At 44.7% G+C, this 12275-nt stretch overlaps 1 protein-coding gene across 5 annotated transcripts in view; it reads left to right on the forward strand.

Moving 5' to 3' along the window:
• Positions 1 to 861: 861 nt before the first annotated feature.
• KIAA1671 overlaps positions 862 to 12275 on the forward strand; it is a 129754-nt gene continuing 118340 nt past the window's right edge. For all 5 annotated transcript variants that reach the window (XR_014162325.1, XR_014162326.1, XM_081884560.1 and 2 more), the window contains exon 1: positions 862 to 964. The gene's annotated coding sequence lies outside the window, so the exon portion shown is untranslated. The remainder of the gene's footprint in view (positions 965 to 12275) is intronic.

The following is a 12275-nucleotide window of genomic DNA, read 5'->3' on the forward strand; positions in this document are numbered from 1 at the left end:
GCAGCGCATGGAAACGCCTTTTACCTTCCTGCCGGAAGGTAAACCTTTACCTATTTATCTACTTGCACTTTGAGGTGCTTTCGAACTGCTAGGTTGGCAGGAGCAGAGACTGAGCAACAGGAGCTCACCCCGTTACGGGGATTCGAACCGCCAACCTTCTGATCGGCAAGCCCTAGGCTCTGTGGTTTAACCCAAGGCGCCACCCGCGTCCCAGGACAAATACAGATTGTATTTAAAAGAACATTGTAAACACTTGAACTCTTTGGCAGGCTTTGAATAACTCTTGCAGTGTTATACCTTGGATATATTGGAGGACTGTAATTCGGATGAACTATAATATGCAGTTGACATAGACATTTAAACCCACAGAGGGGAGGAGGGAGGTCCTAAGATTTGGAAAAATCTTGTTTTATTTTTACTACATTTTAAAAAAATTTTAATTGTTTGATTTACTTTGTAAAAACAATACAAATTATTTCAAAAAGAGAAATTGTGTGTGGGAAGAAGTCTTATATTTTATAATAAAAATCCCAATTTTTATTATTGTTTTTCATAATCCTAGAATTTCACTTTCAATTTTAATACAATACTTGAGGCTGAACTCTGGGCCAGGAGCCCCTCCGACACACAGTCGTGCGGCAGAGAAATGTTATGCAATGATCCCTTAATTCCCCCTTTAAGGGAGGCCCTTCCCTCCCAGGCGGGCTTCGCAACTCCGCCCCGTCTCCGCGGCCTGCGCCGGACGCGCGGTCCCCATGGCAACAGAGGCGCTTCCTCCTGCCCCGCCCATGAAGGTGCGCAGGCCCCGCCCCTCCCTCCCCGTCTGCAAGCCCCGCCCCCTGGCGCCCGGGCGACGCAAGCTGGGCAGCGCCGCGCGCCCCTGACGCCCAGAAGGAGAGACGCGGAGCCGAGCGCGGCGGGCAGGACGGAGCAGGCGCGCACGCGCCACCGCCGTCGGACTCTGGTGAGGACTGCGGGGTGGTATTGTGTGGCCCCTCCCTCTGGGGACCCCCTTCCCCCAAATGCAGCTGGGGGGGAGCAGCGACGCCCCCCGGCCAGTCTCCTTCGGTCTATGGCATCTCCCAAAATCTCCTCACGGGGAAGGGGCGCCCCCTCCCCCAAGAAAGGTGCTTCGCTCGGAGGAGGAGTCGGGTCTCTTTCTCTCTCTTTCTTTGCCCCCCCCCCGATCCTTTTCCATCTCCGGGACCAGCCGCTGCCCCTCCTCCCCAAGAAGACAGCCCAAGTCTCCCCCTTGTGCGAGCCAAAGACAAGCCTCTTCCTCGGGGCAGTCTCCCCCCCCCCTCCAGCAAATCACTTCCGATCTTTCCTGGGCACCTGTGAGCCCCCCGCCGCCCCCCCCGCGTCCTCTTCGGTCTCCTCGTTTGCTTTTCCTCCTTTCCTTTCCTCAGATCTGCGGGATGCGCCCCCCCCCCACTCTTCTCCCGCTTCGCAGCCTCTTCCCAAGCCTCCTTCTCTTCCGGACACCTCCCCCCCCCCGCATTATCTTCCTTGGGGTCTACATGGGTGCAGGCGGCCCTTTCCCAAGGGGAGGGCTGTGTCCCCAGATTCCTCCTGACACGGAGCCCCCCTCCCCTCCCTCCTTTCCTGCCTGGCAACAGCCCCTTCTGCCTTGTGTGCCCCCTACCCTTGCTCGGCTTTTTTGTTTCCCGTCGCCTCGGTCAGGCGCCTCTGCAACAGCTTGGGGAGAACCTGCCTGCGAAACCCTCCAGCCGTGCAAAGAGGTCGGGGGTCAGTGCCTGCTTTGCTTTCTTTGCGGGAAGAAGAGCATGGAAGGATGGGATGGGATGGGATGCGGGTGGGAGGGTGGGTGGAAGAGCCCTCCAGGCAAGCTTGAAAGAAGGAAAGGGAGCCTCCTCTTTAAGGTCTAAAACTCCCTGGAGTGATTTTTACTTCCTCCCTCCCTCCCCCCCCCTTCCCTTGTTTTCGCTGCGTGTAATGGGCTCTCCCTTTTTAGCGTCCAATAAGCCGGACCCTTTTGATGGGATTAAAGGCCAAAGCTGACAGAGGAAAAATAGCAACAGGGGCTGGAGCCAGGTCGAGTTCCTTGTTCTTCCCATTTCCCAGACCCATTTCTCCCCCTCATTAGTTAGCTGCCAGGAGGACAGAGCAGGATCCTTATCAGCCAGGCAGCTTGGCTTGGCTTGTTCCAAAATTGGGTTGCTCTGACTAAAAACAAAAACAAATCCGCTTCATCTTGATCATGCCTACCCTAAAAAAAATCACATTATGCTATTTCCAGAGTTTCTTCTTTCTGCATAGCTAAATCATAGTATTTAAACCTCATTAAAGCCCCATGGGATAATTAAGTGATTCTGACATCCGTAATTTGTCTTACTGCATTTGAGATGATTATGTTTAGTTGAGTTATGCTAATGTCATTGTTTGTCCCCTCTCTCCTTCAGAGATTATTCATTTATTTCCTACATAGAGTGTATGTCTCAGGGAGGGCAGACTGGAGGAAACTGCTGTGCACTTGTAAACTGGGAAGGGGTGCAAATGGGAGGTCAGCATCCCTTCCCTTCATGTAATGTACATGAGGGGATCATTGGGCTTCTGTGCATCTCCCAGAGCAAAGGCCAGGGGCTGGCTAGTTGGAGGGATCTAATTTTTGACTTGTGGTATTATAAAAGAAATTAATTTGGGGAAGGGGGTAGTCCCTTATTGTGGTATGTCCTGTGCTGATAGTATGGTTGTAAAATGAATCTGGGTCTATTTTTTATTATTCAGACAAAGTGTTTAATAAAAGGTTTTGGCAGTGTGGTGTAGTTGGAGAATGTGAATGGAAAGACTTCTTCAGCTTTGGACACATTTGAATCAATATCCATTTCTCATTTAAAAGCAACTTAGTTGACAGATTAATGATGTTATTACTTTTGTAGTTTTTTTTATAAGGGATATTGTAGGATTGTGTTTTTTACTTGAAGCAGTAATAGTGTGACTAAATGATGAACACTTTAGACATCCTATTTCAGCTGAACTTCTTTCAAGACAGATGCTTTGAATTAGGGCAGCCTTTGCTAACCTGGTCTCCTGAAGGTGTTTTGGACTACAATTCCCATCAGCCCCAGCCAGCATGGCCCTATGATGAGGTTGTCAAGAGTTTCAGTCCGAAACATTGGAAGGGCACCAGGCTGGCAAATTAGGGTCTCCTTTGTGGCATTAAGCTTAGTGCTAGTTCCACAGGCATCCACAATGGTGTGTGTTCTGCCTGAAAGTTGAAAGATAAAGTTGACTCCAAAGGGAGCATGAGCTTGGTTCTATTGATGGCACAGTTAATTTGGTTCTGAGGCACCTGACAGTCAAATCATTTCTCAGCTGTGGATTCACTGAATCTCTGTCATTTCTTAGCAGTTCTCTAGACACTGTTGATAGACTGTACTGCATCAGACATCTGGTGTTACTGAATATTTGAAATACGGTTTTCTGTATCTGATATGATATTATGGAAGAGTGCTGGGATATTCAAAACCTCTTAGTTTAATGCCCCAGTGTTAAGCACATTGACCTGGAAGAAAATCCTACTGAAATTAATAGAATTTACTTCCCAACTGTGAAACAGGAATGTTAATGACATGTCTCTCATAGCAGTTAGGAAAACAAACATAAGCATTTAAAGCCCATTTAGCACTGTGATTCTTGCATTGCAGGGGGTTGGACTAGATGACCATTTGGGTCCCTTCCAATCCTACAGTTCTATGATTTCAACCTGAGGAGCCCAGCTCTGTTTCTGCTGGCTGCATGTGTGCAAAATGTGTTTTGCTTTGTGGCAGCTACAGCAGCATCCTTTGCTGAGCAAATGGATAGGTAGCCTCCATGTGTCAGCAGCCTCAGCCTCCTGCCTGCTCTGCCCTGTCAGAAAATGTGCCCTCAAGGACTAGGGTGGGCTCCTTGTGCTGGCATTGGAGATTCTAGTTCCCATTCCTCTGAGAACTGCCCACGGGTCATGTCATCTTTGACTGTGGAAGTGTTGTACCCCATAGATTTGTAGAGTTGAAGGGGGGGGGGGAAGAATAATGAATAGGATATGTTTTGATATTTTGTTATATTGAAATTGTTAAAAAAAAGAATGGTAGAAGGGACCACAAGAGTTATCCAGTCAACCTTCTGCAATGCAGGAATCTTTTGCCCAATGTGGGCCTTGAACCTACGACCCTGAGTTTTCATGCTGTACTGACTTGAATTAACACAGGCTATATGATGCTCCATTGCATTTTTTGTATTAGAACTGCCAAATAGTTTTCTTTTAGTTTCTCTATTCAATTTTCAGTTCAAATAGGTACATACATACCGGTACTTATATTCAGATTGGGGAGGGAGATGAAAGATTCATAAAGAAATGCAAACCTAAAAGAAAGAAATGAGAAAAAAAACTGTAATGTGAGAAAAGATCACATAGGGATAAAAGGAAACTCAGCAAGTACCGGTATATTCAATCTGCCCTTTAAGCAATGTGGCAGATGTTCTGGTTTTGAGCATTGTTAACCAAAACATGCATAATGTGTCTTGTCTAAGACGGCAAGCTAAACTTGTGTAATGGCAGTGTCTGTATTTATAAAAGAATATACCAACGACCCTCTCATAACATACCAATGTCGCTACATACAGCAATATAAAAACATTTAAAAATACATTAAAAGCACTACCAAGTAATCATTAAAATGACCAGCTACTGGGTATCCTGCAAATGTTCTGGTTTTGCGGGTTAAACATTTTCCTCAGATTGTCAAATCTGCCTTTATGGCCCTATTTGCCTGACATGTTCAGTTTGCAGAGGCAAACCTTCTCTGCAAATCCCATTGGGGATTGTGCCTGTTGTGTGATAAACTGAGCAATTTAATCTGGAAGGACAGGTGCTTTCCTGACGTCTGGCTTGAAGAAAGTTTTGTATTTTCCGTGTTTAAAGTAGGATTAGGAAAAGTCTTTGACAGATGGCAGGATGCAGACTTAATCAGTGTACCACATGGTATCCAGTTCATAATCTTTCAAGTTTGATCTCTCAACCTCAGTGTCTCTAATGATGATTTAATGTGTGAATGATCTTGAGTATCTCTCTCTTCCAGGTACTTTGGATCATACAATTCTGTTCAAATTAATCTGGCGAGTGCAATCATTAAGTGAAGTTGGCATCGCTATTCAGGGATTGCAACATATGGTTATTGATCCGTCATACATGACTTTTTATTGGTGACAATTATGAGAAAATTTCATTGCGAGAAAAAGGGTAGCTAATGTTTCTATGGCAATGATCCATTACTCTCAGCAGCTGTAGGCAGCACTCTTAAAAAGTCACATGTACAGGCCTGAACCAAAAAATTTTGTCCCCCAAGCAACTGCACCATAATTCAAAAGGTGCCCCTCAGAGTCTCTTGCAACATGATATGTACTACCTGATCTGTGTGCAAATATTATTTCCTAAATGCCTAAAGCAAAGTGGTGAAGAATAAATATGACATAGGGTGGACAAATCACAAGAATGTGCCTGCGGACTTAAACCATCTCAGTAACCAAATGCATGAGGAAAAGAGAGGAAGTGGAAGGAAGGGAGGTCTGGAGCAGAGGAGACGCATTGGCTGTGCAATCCGATGCATATTCTCACAGAAGTAAGTCCCAGTGAACTTACTCCCACGTAAATGTAGTTAGGGTTGCAGCCCCAGTTAAAATATTAGTGAATGAAGAGAATACCTGGGAAAATAGAGACAAGACTACAAGAGTTCCTGGTTTGTTCTTGACCTCTGCAGCTGCTTAATTGAGGGCCCTCATTGGAATAATAATAATAATAATAATAATAATAATAATAATAATAATAATAATAATAATAATTTATTATTTATACCTCACCCATTTTTTGCATTACAGAGCAGGCCTTTAGGCTAAGAGGATGTCCAGCACTGTTTCTCTGGCATTCTGGGTCATACCAGTAGGTAGTGCATTTGATGAAAAGACAACAGAAAGTTTGAAATATCACAACACATCAAGTTGATCAAAATGCAAATTAAATAATGTGAGTGTGAGAATAGAGTGAAAAAAGTTAACTTTACAGTTGATAAATGTGACGTATCAGACAGCTGGTGCAACCCATGATAATATCACAAACGATCCTTGCTTATATTAAATGAATATTAAATGAATGCAACCCCCTGTTCTATAGGAGTTGATCATGACAAAAAATGGAGCGGCTAGTGAGGAGATCTTCCCTACCTGGCTGGAATTGCTGTTTTGTGTTACTGCCAACTTCTTCTAAAGTTAATTGGTTATTGGCAGATGAGTGATATTTTCATGATAAGGCTATTTCAGTTGCTTTAACAACTTCATTCACACAATATCACTAGTGCATCCAGCCACAACTTCATATCCTCCAGATGTTTTGGACTCCCGGCGCAGCAGTTGTGACTGGAGCTGATGGGAGTTGTATTCCAAAACATCTGGACTAGGTTGTGGGTGGATGCACTATCAAACAATGGTAGCCTGGCTATATTAATTAAAATATGGTTTCTAAATCTTACATGCCTGGACAGCTTGATTTGGCAGAAGATTTTTTAAAATTGGACACTGCATTTTGTGATGCACAAATAAGTTTCCCCCTGACTTTTCAAACCACCCTGATTGTTTTTGCCACTTAATGAGCATCTTGATCCCCCTAACTGCTCTAGAGCGTCTGTTGTCTTATATATAAGTTTTCATTTCTCTGTGAAGAACCATGCACTGATTTTGCCACATAAATAGTAATTTGCTCACCAGGGTGGTGTTAAATCACCTGTTAAACTGAACAGGCAAAGATTAGGGACCCACGTATAAATGCATAGGAAAGACATGCCAGTTTTTCTAGTCAAACCAGTTAGGGAGTTTGCAATTATCCAGGGTATGGTAATTTTAGAAAACCTCTCGTATCAATGGTGTGCCAACTCCGGCCTCCAATTGTATGGTGGTAGCACCATGGAAACTGACTGTATCAAGGGGAAGACATTGTTACTTTGGTTGGGAATGTGACAAATGGGGTGAATCCCCTGGCTCTGTAGTGTGTATTGTCATAACAAACAAGTTACAAGTTAAGCTACTGTATTTGGGATGCTTTTTAGAAGCGTCTTCAGTTCTGGTTTATGACAGAAAGAAATAGGAGATGCATACCATATGTCACTTATCCCTGTGCTTTTTGCTATCCTGTGAGTAACTAGCCAGGCTAGGTAGAACTTTGACCTGATCCAGCAAGGCAGCTCTTATATCTTCAGAGTGCCTGCAAAAAAGGGAGAGGAAGAAAACGGGGCCTGAACAGACCCTGTCCCAGGACACTTACAATCTAAAGTTTGACAGTGGATGCATATTAGAAGAAAAATAATGTATTAGTAACTTGGGTACATTTGCATTGATCAGTGTTCTTAGAGGTGCTTTTTGCTGATTTGCAGCTTTTAACTTTTATACTTTAAGGTGGTCCAAAGTATATTGCTCTCCCAGCTATATGCATCTTCCTCCACAGGCCAATCCCCATTGCCACATAGAATCCTTTATTGTCAAAAGAGCTGGTCTTGCAATCCAGCTTCCACTCTGAAATGGCCTTTAAGAGGCTGTGTCAGTTTCCTTGACTGGTGCTTTCTTGTTCCATGTTTTCTTCAAGGGTGCAATTTATAAATGGCTGAAAACTGAAAATGGCTGTGTTTATGTGTCAGATTAGGTACTTAGGTAGTCTTGTCTCTTTAATTTTTTTTTATCTTGAGTTGATAAACATCATTGTTCGTTTGAAATGTATTTATAGTGCCTACAAGTCTCTTTTGGATAGGGCGTAATGTAATGTAATGCAATGTAATAATTGTACTAGAGTCTTTTCCTTTCCAAACAGATTCGTTCCAGCGGTGTTTTGCTCACCCCCTCCCAGACCACGTCTATTTTGAGGGGAGCAGCCTCAAGAGTTTGCATCACTGTTTATTTCTTATAGGCCTTTATGCCAGTCTGTCGTTTTTGATCAGGGTGGCATGAAAAGTATAATTGAGGTGCATGGTTTTAGAAGTCACTTATGCTGTGCAAAAAAAAAAATAAAAAAAAAATTCTCTGTCTCCATGAAGACAACTAGTGAAATTAAGATTTAAACTGTGAAAAGAGCTCATCTTTAACTTGCCATCTAGAGATGTGTAACAGAAGGTGTGTAAAATAATATTTATATGATGTGTTACAAGTGAATTAGGTTACAATTGAGTAGGTTATTATCCATCTCTGTTCTGCGTTGGTTGCCCCTCTACCGGATTCTGTTGGGTGCGGATGTGTGCTTTTGGCTTTCTGCTTAATTGTGAAATAATGAAGCTACTGTCAGGAGAACAAAGCACTGCTTTGCAGCCTATGAGATGCTTCAGAAGGATCTGAGGGGAATAGGCACTTGGTGGAGTATCTAGCCCAAGGTCAATCTGTCGTATGCTGTGGTTAGGAGGTAATGTTGCTTGTTTAGGCATGCAACTGCCAGAGGTTCACAGGGATTATGTTCATCTTGATCTTTCGCATAGCCTTTACTTTGGCACTATTTTTACTTCATTTTATTTACATAGTGCAGGGAGCAGTCATTAGGGGATTTGGAGCTTGGTGTCATCAGTGTGCTGCAGATACTAAGCTCTGTTTCCCTGTTATATCTGAGTCAGGTGTGCCTGGGCTAGATCTGAATCAGTGTCTGGGCACAATGGTGGGTTGGATAAAGGTCAACAAACTGCAGTTGAATCCTGGCAATGCAGAGACGGTGGGGAGGATGGTTCCTGGTCCAGTAATCAAGCACATTACTTGTTCTGGATGGGTTTGCACTCCCTCTGAAGGAAGAGATGTGTGGCTTGAGAGGGTGTTCAAGTCGCCACAGTGGCTCGGAGCCCCTTGTACAGTCATACCTCGGGTTAAAGTCGCTTCAGGTTGAGCGTTTTTGGTTACACTCCATGGCGACCTGGAAGTAACGGAACAGGTTACTTCCGGGTTTCACCGCTTGTGCATGCGCAGACGCTCAAAATGACACCACGTGCATGCGCAGAAGCGGCGAATTGCGACAGCGCAGACGCGGGTTGCGTTCTGCTCTGGATGTGAACGGAGCTCCGGAACGGATCCCGTTCACATCCAAAGGTACCACTGTACAGTGGTGCCCCGCAAGACGAATGCCTCGCAAGACGAAAAACCCGCTAGAGAAAGGGTTTTCCGTTTATCGATGCGCTTCGCAAGATGAATTTCCCTATGGGCTTGCTTCGCAAGATGAAAACGTCTTGCGAGTCTTGCGATTTTTTTGCTCCCCCCCTTTTTCTAAGCTGCTAAGCCTCTAATAGCCTTTTAGCCGCTAAGCCGCTAAGCCTTTTAAAGCCGCTAAGCCGCTAATAGCGCTAAGCCGCTAAGCCACTAATAGGGTTGCTTCGCAAGACGAAAAAACCGCTAGACGAAGAGACTCGCGGAACGGATTATTTTTGTCTTGCGAGGCACCACTGTACTGCTTTGGCTGGTATAGCTCTTTCTTGATGGGATAACTTTGCTACAATGATCCAAACATTGGTAACCTCAAGATCTAGTTATTGTAATGGAGTCTGTATGGGGCGGCCCTTATGGGTGCTTGGAAGTTGCCGTTAGTGCAGAATGCAGTGGTTAAGTTGCAGAGTGGAGCTGCTGACTGAGGGTATATCACAAAAAACTGGAAAAATTGGCACTGGCTACCCATTTGCTACCAGCAGCCAGGCTTAAGCTTTGGATACTGACTTATAACCTGATCCAGAGGTTGGCAACCTTATTGAAGGATGGGCCGGTTGACGCTCAATCCGTTGGAGGATGGGCCGGAGCGTGTGCGCATGTGCTCTCTTCCGGGTTAGAATCATAGAATCATAGAGTTGGAAAAGACCACAAGGGCCATTGAGTCCAACCCCCTGCCAAGCAGGAAACACCATCAGAGCACTCCTGACATATGGTTGTCAAGCCTCTGCTTAAAGACCTCCAAAGAAAGAGACTCCACCACACTCCTTGGCAGCAAATTCCACTGTCAAACAGCTCTTACTGTCAGGAAGTTCTTCCTAATGTTTAGGTGGAATCTTCTTTCTTGTAGTTTGGATCCATTGCTCTATGTCCGCTTCTCTGGAGCAGCAGAAAACAACCTTTCTCCCTCCTCTATGTGACATCCTTTTATATATTGGAACATGGCTACCATATCAGCCCTTAACCTTCTCTTCTCCAGGCTAAACATGCCCAGCTCCCTTAGCCGTTCCTCATAAGGCATCGTTTCCAGGCCTTTGACCATTTTGGTTGCCCTCCTCTGGACACGTTCCAGTTTGTCAGTGTCCTTCTTGAACTGTGGTGCCCAGAACTGGACACAGTACTCCAGGTGAGGTCTGACCAGAGCAGAATACAGTGGCACTATTACTTCCCTTGATCTAGATGCTATACTCCTATTGATGCAGCCCAGAATTGCATTGGCTTTTTTAGCTGCCGTGTCACACTGTTGGCTCATGTCAAGTTTGTGGTCAACCAAGACTCCTAGATCCTTTTCACATGTACTGCTCTCAAGCCAGGTGTCACCCATCTTGTATTTGTGCCTCTCATTTTTTTGGCCCAAGTGCAATACTTTACATTTCTCCCTGTTAAAATTCATCTTGTTTGTTTTGGCCCAGTTCTCTAATCTGTCAAGGTCGTTTTGAAGTGTGATCCTGTCCTCCTCCAGTCTGCCGGGACTTCGCCTGTTCTCCAGGAATTCTCAAAGATGACTGCCAGTGGTTCTGAGATCACATCTGCCAGTTCTTTTAATACTCTTGGATGCAGTTCATCTGGCCCTGGAGACTTGAATACATCTAAACTAGCCAAGTATTCTTGTACTATCTCCTTAGTTATTCTGGGCTGTGTTTCCTCTGCTGAATCATTTGCTCCAAATTCTTCAGGTCGGGCATTGTTTTCTTTATCGGAGAAGACTGAGGCAAAGAAGGCATTTGAGAAGTGCTTGTGCTCGTGCACACACGCTATTTCTGGCGCTCTGACCCAGAAGTGCACCGGAAACAGCGTATGCACACGAGCGCTGCTCTGACCCGGAAGAGTGTGTGTGCGCACACGCTATTTCCAGCGCACATCTGGGTTGGAGAAGCACCCGTACGCATGCGTACAGGCACCATCAACCCTGAAGTCGGTCCCCGCACCGTGCTGGTAAGAGCAGGCGGGGGCGGGAGCGGCAGGGATCGCCATGGGCCGGTACCGGCCCATGGGCCTTAGGATGCCGACCCCTGATTCTGATCTGAAGTTGTGTAGGGTTTTGTCAGAGCAAACACCTTTTTCTATATAGACCTCCTCCTGAAGCAACAGCCAAAAAAAAATGGTGGGCACCAACAGTAATACATGTTCAACACACACTAAGAATCTACCTGTATATGGATGCTTTGGCTGGCTTTTGGCACAAACCATCTTTTAATAACATTTATACTGATTTTAATAGTGTTGTTTTATTGTTATTGTTATCATGTTCTAACAGGTTTTATTGTAAATCACTTTGAGATGTTTCCTCTCATACACACATACGTGCTTTAATTAACAGAAATATATAAAGTATTCTGTTAATTGAAAGCGTGTCACTGTGCAGAGTACTTACAAAGCAACAAGGAAAGACAAATCCTTGCCCCATGAGACTTAGAACTCATGGTAGTTGGAAGGAACTTGAGGTGATAAGGATAAGTAGTGGGATAATGTACAAGTATAAAGGCAATCAAAACCCATGACACAGCATCCTGTGGGAATCTTTATTTTTGCAATAGCAGAATAATCTGGGAAAGGCTGGTGTCCCTCTGCCTTGGATGCTTTGGTTGAGATTCCTACGTTGCAGGCGGTTGGGCTAGGCGGTTGACAACCATGTGTCAGGAGTGCTCTGATGGTGTTTCCTGCTTGGCAGGGGGTTGGACTTGATGGCCCTTGTGGTCTCTTCCAACTCTATGATTCTATGATTCTATAAGAAAGATAGAAAAAAGAGTAGAAAAGAAGTGAAAAGAGAAAGAGAAAAATATGATTCAGAAAGTAAAGAACTTCCTATTCTTCATCTGTCTACTATATAAATACAATATTCACTTCATCCAATCCAATATAACACCCAACAAAGCTGCTTTCTATAAACAAACATTATCTTAAATCCTCAAATCCAGGGGTCCTCAAACTTTTTAATCAGCGCCGCCGCCTTCCCTGGGCCTTATTCCCAATGGAAGGAGGCACAGGATCACCTCTGCCCAATTTCCCCATTATAAGCTCTGAAACGCGCTTGCAAAGAGGGTAACCTCCGAGATGCTTGCTCA

The sequence above is a fragment of the Podarcis melisellensis genome, assembly GCF_964234715.1.
Source record: "Podarcis melisellensis genome assembly, chromosome: 13".
NCBI classification, from domain to species: Eukaryota; Metazoa; Chordata; class Lepidosauria; order Squamata; family Lacertidae; genus Podarcis; species Podarcis melisellensis.